Source organism: Theropithecus gelada, chromosome 7a (genome assembly GCF_003255815.1).
Source record: "Theropithecus gelada isolate Dixy chromosome 7a, Tgel_1.0, whole genome shotgun sequence".
Lineage (NCBI taxonomy): Eukaryota > Metazoa > Chordata > Mammalia > Primates > Cercopithecidae > Theropithecus > Theropithecus gelada.
The window spans coordinates 42,219,783-42,228,252 of NC_037674.1; positions in this window are offsets into that span (position 1 = coordinate 42,219,783).

The following is an 8,470-nucleotide window of genomic DNA, read 5'->3' on the forward strand; positions in this document are numbered from 1 at the left end:
ATGGTGGCTGCAGAGAAAAGAGGATGTGACAAACCCCACACTGGTTCTGAAGTTGTCTGCCCAGAAATGTCTTACATCCCTTCTGCTCATCTTTTCTGCTCATATTTCATCAGTCAAAACAAATTATATGGTCACACTTAAGTTCAAGTGGATGGGGAAGTACAATCCTTACAGAAATGACAGGACTGGCTGTTTTCTTTATTATTATTATTATTTTTTTGAGACAGAGTCTCACTCTGTTGCCAGGCTGGAGTACAGTGGCGCGATCTTGGCTCACTGCAACCTCCACCTTCCAGGTCCAAGCAATTCTCTTGCCTCAGCCTCCTGAGTAGCTGGGAGTACAGTCATGTACCACGATGCCCAGCTAATTTTTGGATTTTTAGTAGAGACGGGGTTTCACCATGTTGGCCAGGATGGTGTCGATTTCTTGACCTCGTGATCGGCCCACCTCAGCCTCCCAAAGTGCTGGGATTACAGGCGTGAGCCACCACGCCCAGCCAGGACTGGCTGTTTTTAACAGGCCTAATCACCACCATTCGTGGTATAGGCCAGAGGGCCACTTGGGCTGAATACAGCTCACAGACATGGTTTGTTTGGCCTGCTCAGTGTTTTAAATATTTTTACGTGGTTTCTAACATTTTTGACATCATAATATGTCATATACAAATCTGTATACCTGGCTACATTTGAAATTTGGACTATTAGGTGACAGAGAGTATCTTAGTCCATTCAGGCTGCTATAATAAAATACCATAGACGAGGTGGTTTATAAACAGCAGAAATTAATTTCTCACAGATCTGGGAAGTCCAAGATCAAGGCACCAGCAGATTTGGGGTCTGGTGAGGTCCTTCCTGGTTCACAGATGGTTGTCTTTTTGCTGTGTCCTTACTTGACAGAAGGTGGAGGGAGGTCTCTGGAGCCTTCTTTATAAGGTCACTAATCCCATTCAAGAGGGCTCTACCCTCGTGACCTAATCACCTCCCAATGCTCCACCTCCTAATATCATCACATTGGTGATTAGGTTTCAACATGTGAGTTTTGCAGGGACACAAACATTCAGTCCATTGCAGTGAGCCCGGTTACTCTGACATGAATTAAGTTGGGCCAATTATAACAGAAAAACTCAAAATAGCAGTAGCTTAAATGAGATGGATGCTTCTTTCTCATATAAAAGAAGTCAGAAGATTAATAGACAGCCCAGGCCTGGCATGGGAGACTCAAAAAGCCATCAGGGACTTATGCTCCTCTCTCTTTCTGTTCTTCCATCTTCAGTGTATGGCTTATTTTTTTGTCGTTGTTGAGATGGAGTCCCGCTCTGTCACCCAGGCATAATCTCGGCTCACTGCAACCTCTGCCTCCTGGGTTCAAGCAATTCTCCTGTCTCAGCCTCCTGAGTAGCTGGGATTACAGGTGCGTGCCACCACGTGCAGCTAATTTTTGCATTTTTAGTAGAGACAGGGTTTCACCATGTTGCCCAGGATGGTCTCGAACTCTTGACCTCAGGTGATCCACCCACCTCGGCCTCCCAAGGTGCTGGGATTACAGATATGAGCCATGGTGCCCAGCCCAGTGTATGGCTTTTCTCTGCAAAGGTCGCTTCATGGTCCCTGATGACTTCCAGGGCTCCAGCTGTCACATCTATAACCTAGGCCAAAGAAGGAAAGGTTGAAGGCAAAAAAAGGTGCTTCTCGGCTGAATCAGCAGCCTTTATGCAGTCTTTCCAGAAGTCTCACACAATGCTTCTCTTTACATCTTATTGGCCAGAAAGAGTCACATGGCTACACTGAGTGCAAGGGAGAGAGAAGGGGTAGTTACGTGACTGTGCTCAGGCCAAGGTAGTCTTTTTTTCCAGGACAAAATTTGCCCAGTTAAAAATAATTTAAATAAGAGTAATCATTCTGCTATTAAGGAGAAAAGGGAGAATTGAGGTTGTCATTTGAGGTTGTCTCTGCCTTGGGCCTGCAGTCCTGATTGTGGAGAAGCATATGCTTCACTAACGCTGGGCCTGAGCTCACCATGGCTTTATACCTTTCTTTCTTTCTTTTTTTTTTTGAGACGAGTCTCGCTCTGTCGCCTGGCTGGAGTGCAGTGGCGCAATCTCTGCTCACTGCAAGCTCTGCCTCCCAGGTTCACGCCATTCTCCTGCCTCAGCCTCCTGAGTAGCTGGGACTACAGGCACCCACCACAACATCCAGCTAAGTTTTTGTATTTTTAGTAGAGACGGGGGTTTCACCGTTTTAGCCAGGATGGTCTTGATCCCCTGACTTCGTGATCCACCCACCTTGGCCTCCCAAAGTGCTGGGATTACAGGCGTGAGCCACTGCACCTGGTCGGCTTAATACCTTTCTAGTACTCAGTGTCAGTTACGATTCATCTTTGGGCTTATGTTGGCTTTTTTTTTTTTTTTTTTTTAAGTGAAATAAGAGGAGAAAGAAATATTTCCTATTCTTATGTCTCTGTTAAAAATCAAAAGAGCAAAGGATATACCAAGAGAGTTATATATTTCAGGAAAAGCAAAAAAGGAAGCATATTTCTTTGGGGAAGGGAAAAATATTCCTAGCTGTGTATCATGCAAATAAGTTATGTTGAAAACATGCAACTTACCACATTATCATGAAACGGCTGACTTGCTTTACTGACCACTCTGGCCTGGCAGGCACTTTACTGGGTGGGTAGCTCCCTGGAAAGACGGGGGGCCTCAGCCTCCCTGGCTCTGCACAGTGCATCCCTCTTCCTGGGAGGAGGACAGCCCTGTTTTGTCCAACCCCTCTTACCCCTCATTTGGAATTATCTCACCCTTCTTTGTATTCAGGGCTTATTTTGAGCAAGTTCAAAACTGCCTTGCAAAGTTCAAGATCATTATGGCAGGCAAAAATGCAGTGAAATAGCACACCACTGTCAGTTAATTACTAAAAATCCTTTAATAGCTGACATTATTATAAATTATATACCCATGATGACAGGGACAATTGGGCTCTCTGTTTTTCTTGCCCTGCATTGGAACCCCAAACAATGCTGTCTTGTTGGGGAGAATGACCTGGATGCACTTGCAGGCAAGTTGGGAGTTTACATGGGCTACCTTTGCTGACCACACAGGCCCTGGTCCTCTGAGGACACCCTGCTCCTGGGTGGGGATGAGGCAGTTGCCTGACAAGGCCCCAGAACCAACCCTCCCTCCATTTCCACCCCCCTTCTCCACTGCTATTGCTACAGAAGTATCTTCTTCTTGAACCTCCCAACTCCCTCTGCTCTGCTCCCTGTTTTTCTGCCGATCTAGGCCCAGCTCAAAGAGCCCCTCTTCCAGGCAGCCTCTCCTTATTCTCCTTCCCAAAGCTGCAGACTCCTGGTAGGTAGATTCTCTTTTGTCTTTTGTGTCTGGTGTGTAAAGTATACATCTTAAATGTAAACCTTGATGATTTTTTTACATACGTATATACAATTTAACCTTTTTCCAGATCAAAATGTATATACTATTTAACCTTTTTCCAGATAGAAATGTATACACAATTTAACCTTTTTCCAGATCCAAATGTGCATCCTTTCTTAACTCAAAAATGTTACTGTGTGTAAGAATCCCCTCAGGAGCAGGTAAAAACTGCAACCTCTGGCCTAACCCAGAGATGCTGGTTGAGTGGGCCTGGGATGGCCTAGGAGTCAACAGGTTAGTTATACCCAGGCCTTCAGGTAGAGGCGCCTGTGGTCCACCCTTGCAGAAACCCACCCAATGCTTCCTGGGATAAGTCCTGTGTCTTCTTAGTTACTCCTCTGTTGGGGGGTGGGGCATGCTCTGGTCCCTTTTATCTGGGGGCCCAGAAAGGTTTTGGGTTGAAAGCAGCACCCGCAGGGGTCGATCCAGGCTGGATGCAGCCTGAAACTGCAGTATGGGAAGCCGTCTTTAAGAAAATAATACTCTGTTGGGCACAGGGTCTTGTAAGGGCTTCCTACAACTGATGTTTGCCCACTTTCAATCCACTCAGGCAGCCACCAATAATTCATGGTCTTAGAAGTGGTTGAGGGATGGCCGGGCGCGGTGGCTCAAGCCTGTAATCCCAGCACTTTGGGAGGCTGAGATGGGCGGATCACAAGGTCAGGAGATTGAGACCATCCTGGCTAACACAGTGAAACCCCATCTCTACTAAAAAAAAAAAAAAAAAAAAAAAAATACAAAAAACTAGCCGGGCGAGGTGGCGGGCGCCTGTAGTCCCAGCTACTTGGGAGGCTGAGGCAGGAGAATGGCGTAGACCCGGGAGGCAGAGCTTGCAGTGAGCTGAGATCCGGCCACTGCACTCCAGCCTGGGCGACAGAGTGAGACTCCGTCTCAACGAAAAAAAAAAAAAGAAGTGGTTGAGGTGAGAAGTTGTTTGCCAGACAAGACAGATCCACTCTCCAGCTCACCCCTTCCATCCACAGGTATAGCCATGGAGGTCTTGGGCCCTGCCCCATACTAGAATGACCTCAGGGAGCTAAAAAAGCAAAAATAACCAACACACTTGGGCCCCACACCAAATATTCTGATTAAATTGGTTTGGGATGGGGACTGGGCTTCAGTAGTTTTTTAAAACTCTCAGGTGACTCTAATACACAGCCAAAACTGAGACCCACTGAGCAGAGACTTGATTCTGAATTCTAATCTTTCCTTATCTGCTCCAGACTTATACTAAGAGAATGCCAAGTGAATGCACCTCCCACCACTACCTTCCACCTCTCCCTCTGAAGGGGCTGGGACTCCTGGCTGTGGTCAGTGTTCTCAACACCAACCATGTACCTGGCCCATCTCCAGTGCACCCCTTCCATTTTGGGGACAAATCAACCAGTAGTAATGGGCGTTATTAAGCATCATACATTATTTCTAATCCTCAGGGCAACCCTGCGTTTTAGCAGGGAGGATGCTGAGCTCAAGAAGCCTTAGTGATTGCTTTACAGTGGTCCAGAGGATAAGTGCTGGAGCTGGGATCAAATCCAGGTCTTCATGGCTCCGAAGCCAATGTGTATTTCCCTGAGCTAGGCCGCTCCTAGAAGCAGTGCCTGCTTACTGAATACAATTGCCCAAGGTACAGGCCCAGGGCTGGCTTATCCATTAGGTACAGCAGGTCCAGGGCCTAGGGCCCATGATATCTTAGGGGGCCTACAAAATGTTTTAATTTTAATTGTATTTAAAGCAATAATAATGGTAGTAATAAATATATAACAACTAATCCAGCCTGGATTTCATTTGTCTTGATGCCAATACACTAGTGAAATATAGTTTTTAAAAATGGCATGGGAGAAGGGGCCTGTGAAGACAGTGTCTAAGGCCCATGGAAGTCATAATACCCTGGAGGGCACTGGTGACTATGTCCTTCAGCCCCTTCCAGAGCATGGCTCAGGCTAGTGGGAATTAAGCAAGGAATGTTTATTACACACTTTCTGTGTGCCTCATTCTGGGAAGTAAATAAGAGCATAAAGCCTGTCCTGGTCTGCCTAGGAAGAGGAGATGTACACACAGGAAACTAAAAGCAAGACAAGACAGGATGCACGTTCTGACTGTCGGCAGTTCTTACTTAGATCTCTTCTTGTTTTTGTCGTTTCGTTTGTCAGTCAGTCAGTGTTCTGCTTTGCAGGTTACTGAATTGTTTTATGTACTTAATGATTTAATCAACAATTATTTTGTTGATTTCTTCCTTTCTTCAACAAATATTTACTATTTTAATAATATATTTATTATTTTAAAATACTTTGTGTGTGTTTGTGTGTGTGTGTGTGTGTGTGTGTGTGTGTGTGTGTGTGTGTGTGTTTGAGGTTGGAGACAGGGTCTCACTTTGTTGCCAGGCTGGAGTGCAGTGGTTCTTCATAGGCATGGTCAGAGCACATTTTGGCCTCAAACTCCTGGCTTTAAGCAATCCTCATGCCTCAGCCTCCCGAGTAGCGGGGATTACCACTGTACCTGGCCCTGATTTAATTGTTTTTGAATGGGTAATTCAGCTCATGGTGCAAAAATTCAGGAGGTACGGAAGGATATATACCAAGAAGGCTGAGGGCAGGAGAGAGGTCTCTTTTGTACTGAATCTTTGGTCTGTCTTATATTTTGTACCAAGTTCAAGTATTACCTATTTATTAGAATAAAAATAAGCAAGCAAACAAAAAACCAGATGGGTATGGGTTGAAGAGTTTATTCACCCAGCTTTCCAGTCTTCTGGTTTCCTTCCCCAGAAGCAACCATTTATACCAACTTATCATGTATCTTTCCAACATTTCTGTGTATACAAGCCTTTATGCTTTTAAACATTTCAAGCAAATTGTAGCACACTGTATACATCGTTGTTAGTTAATGTCTGGATCTTTTTTTTTTTTTTTTTCCGAGAGGGAGTTTCACTCTTGTCACCCAGGCTGGAGTGCAATGGTGTGATCTTGGCTCACTGTAACCTCTGCCTCCTGGGTTCAAGCGATTCTCCTGCCTCGGCCTCCTGAGTAGCTGGGATTATAGGCATGCGCCACCACGCCCAGCTAATTTTTGTATTTTTGGTAGAGATAGGGTTTCACCATGTTGGCCAGGCTAGTCTCGAACTCTTGACCTCAGGTGCTCTGCCCGCCTCAACCACCCACAGTGCTGGGATTACAGGCGTGAGACACCACACCCAGCCTGTGTTGATCTTTTTATACAGGGGGGCCCCCTCCTTCTTCTTCAACAGTTGGGTGATATACCTTAATTTCTTTAACTACTGCTAATTTCTTTATCTTGTATTGATAAAGTTAAGGTTGTTTCCAATCTCTTTCTTTTTGCTATAAAGTAACCTTATGGAACCTAACTCCCCGCTTTCAGTTACACAATACATGACCACATACATGTATCATTTCATTCATATGCAAGCACATCTCTATCGTATATGTATAAACTGGAATTGCAGGGTCAACATATGGGCATTGCTGCAGGGGGGGAGAAATTGGTACAATTTCTCTAGAGTACCCAGTTTAACTTTTGATATCTATCAAAAGTTAAGATCTGGCCGGGCGCGGTGGCTCAAGCCTGTAATCCCAGCACTTTGGGAGGCCGAGACGGGCGGATCACGAGGTCAGGAGATCGAGACCATCCTGGTTAATACGGTGAAACCCCGTCTCTACTAAAAAGTACAAAAAACTAGCCGGGCGAGGTGGCGGGCGCCTGTAGTCCCAGCTACTTGGGAGGCTGAGGCAGGAGAATGGCGTGAACCCGGGAGGCGGAGCTTGCAGTGAGCTGAGATCCGGCCACTGCACTCCAGCCTGGGCGACAGAGCGAGACTCCGTCTCAAAAAAAAAAAAAAAAAAAAAAAAAAAAAAAAAAAAAAAAGATCTGTCTCCTCTCCCTAAAACAGAGCACCTCCTGGGTGCTGGGTTAGGGGTGCAGAGATGAGGACTCAGGCTTTGCTCTTGAGGGTCTCTCCAATGTGGACAAATCATCTCCAGCTCTAGGAAGTAGGAATGTAAAATGCCAGGGCAGTGCAAGGAAGATAGGCTTGGGCTAGTCACTGGGGAGAAAGGGGGAAAAAAATTTGCCCAGAGGAAAGGGAGGAAGGACATTCCAGGCAGATGGACCAGCAAGTGCAAAGTTTGGGATATTAGAGAGCAGGTGGGGCACTTTGGGGTGTTCCAGAGAGCAGCCCTCACTTGTTCAGGATTCATGTAGTGGAGTGGCAGGGAGATGGAGTGGGTCCTGCTCCTAACAGGGCTGGGAGGTTACTCTTTAGCTTGTTAGCCACGGGGATCCACTAAAGCATTCTCAATCAGGAAGTCTGATAGTCAGAGAGGACTGCTGGAAGGCTCTCTCTGGCCATGTTATAAAAGAGTGATTGAATGCAGACATTTTTTCAAATAAACTCCTAGTACCTGAAGGGCAGGGCTCCCTGCACTAACTGCCTTTGGCCCATAGTAAGTGCCCAGTAGAAATGCTCTGTTGAATTATAGCCGAGCACCAAAATGTGACACATCTCTGGTTATCGTTTCTCAACTGAGGGCTTCTACAATCCCCCGAAGGTTAGAAAAGCGAACCTCCTCCAGGAGGGCGAGGTCAGGTCTGTGATCAGTCTGGGGTCAGAGTCTGATGCTGCTCACAGTGACCATGACATGCTTCAGAAGTCTCCCATCTCTGTTCAGAACTCATGAGAACTGTGCATTCTATTCCCTGATATATCTGGGTTAGCTTGAATATTAAAGATCAAATATACGACAAATGTAATATAAAAAATAAATTTCCGGGCCGGCCTCGGTGGCTCATGCCTGTAATCCCAGCACTTTGGAAGGCCAAGGCCAGTGGTTCACCTGAGGTCAGGAGTTCGAGACCAGCCTGGCCAACATGGCAAAACCCGTCTCTACTAAAAATACAAAAAATTAGCTGGGAATGGTGGGGGCACCTATAATCCCAGCTACTCGAGAGGCTGAGGCAGGAGAATCACTTGAACCCAGAAGGCGGATGCTGCAGTGAGCTGAGATCATGCCATTCCACTCCAACCTGGGCGA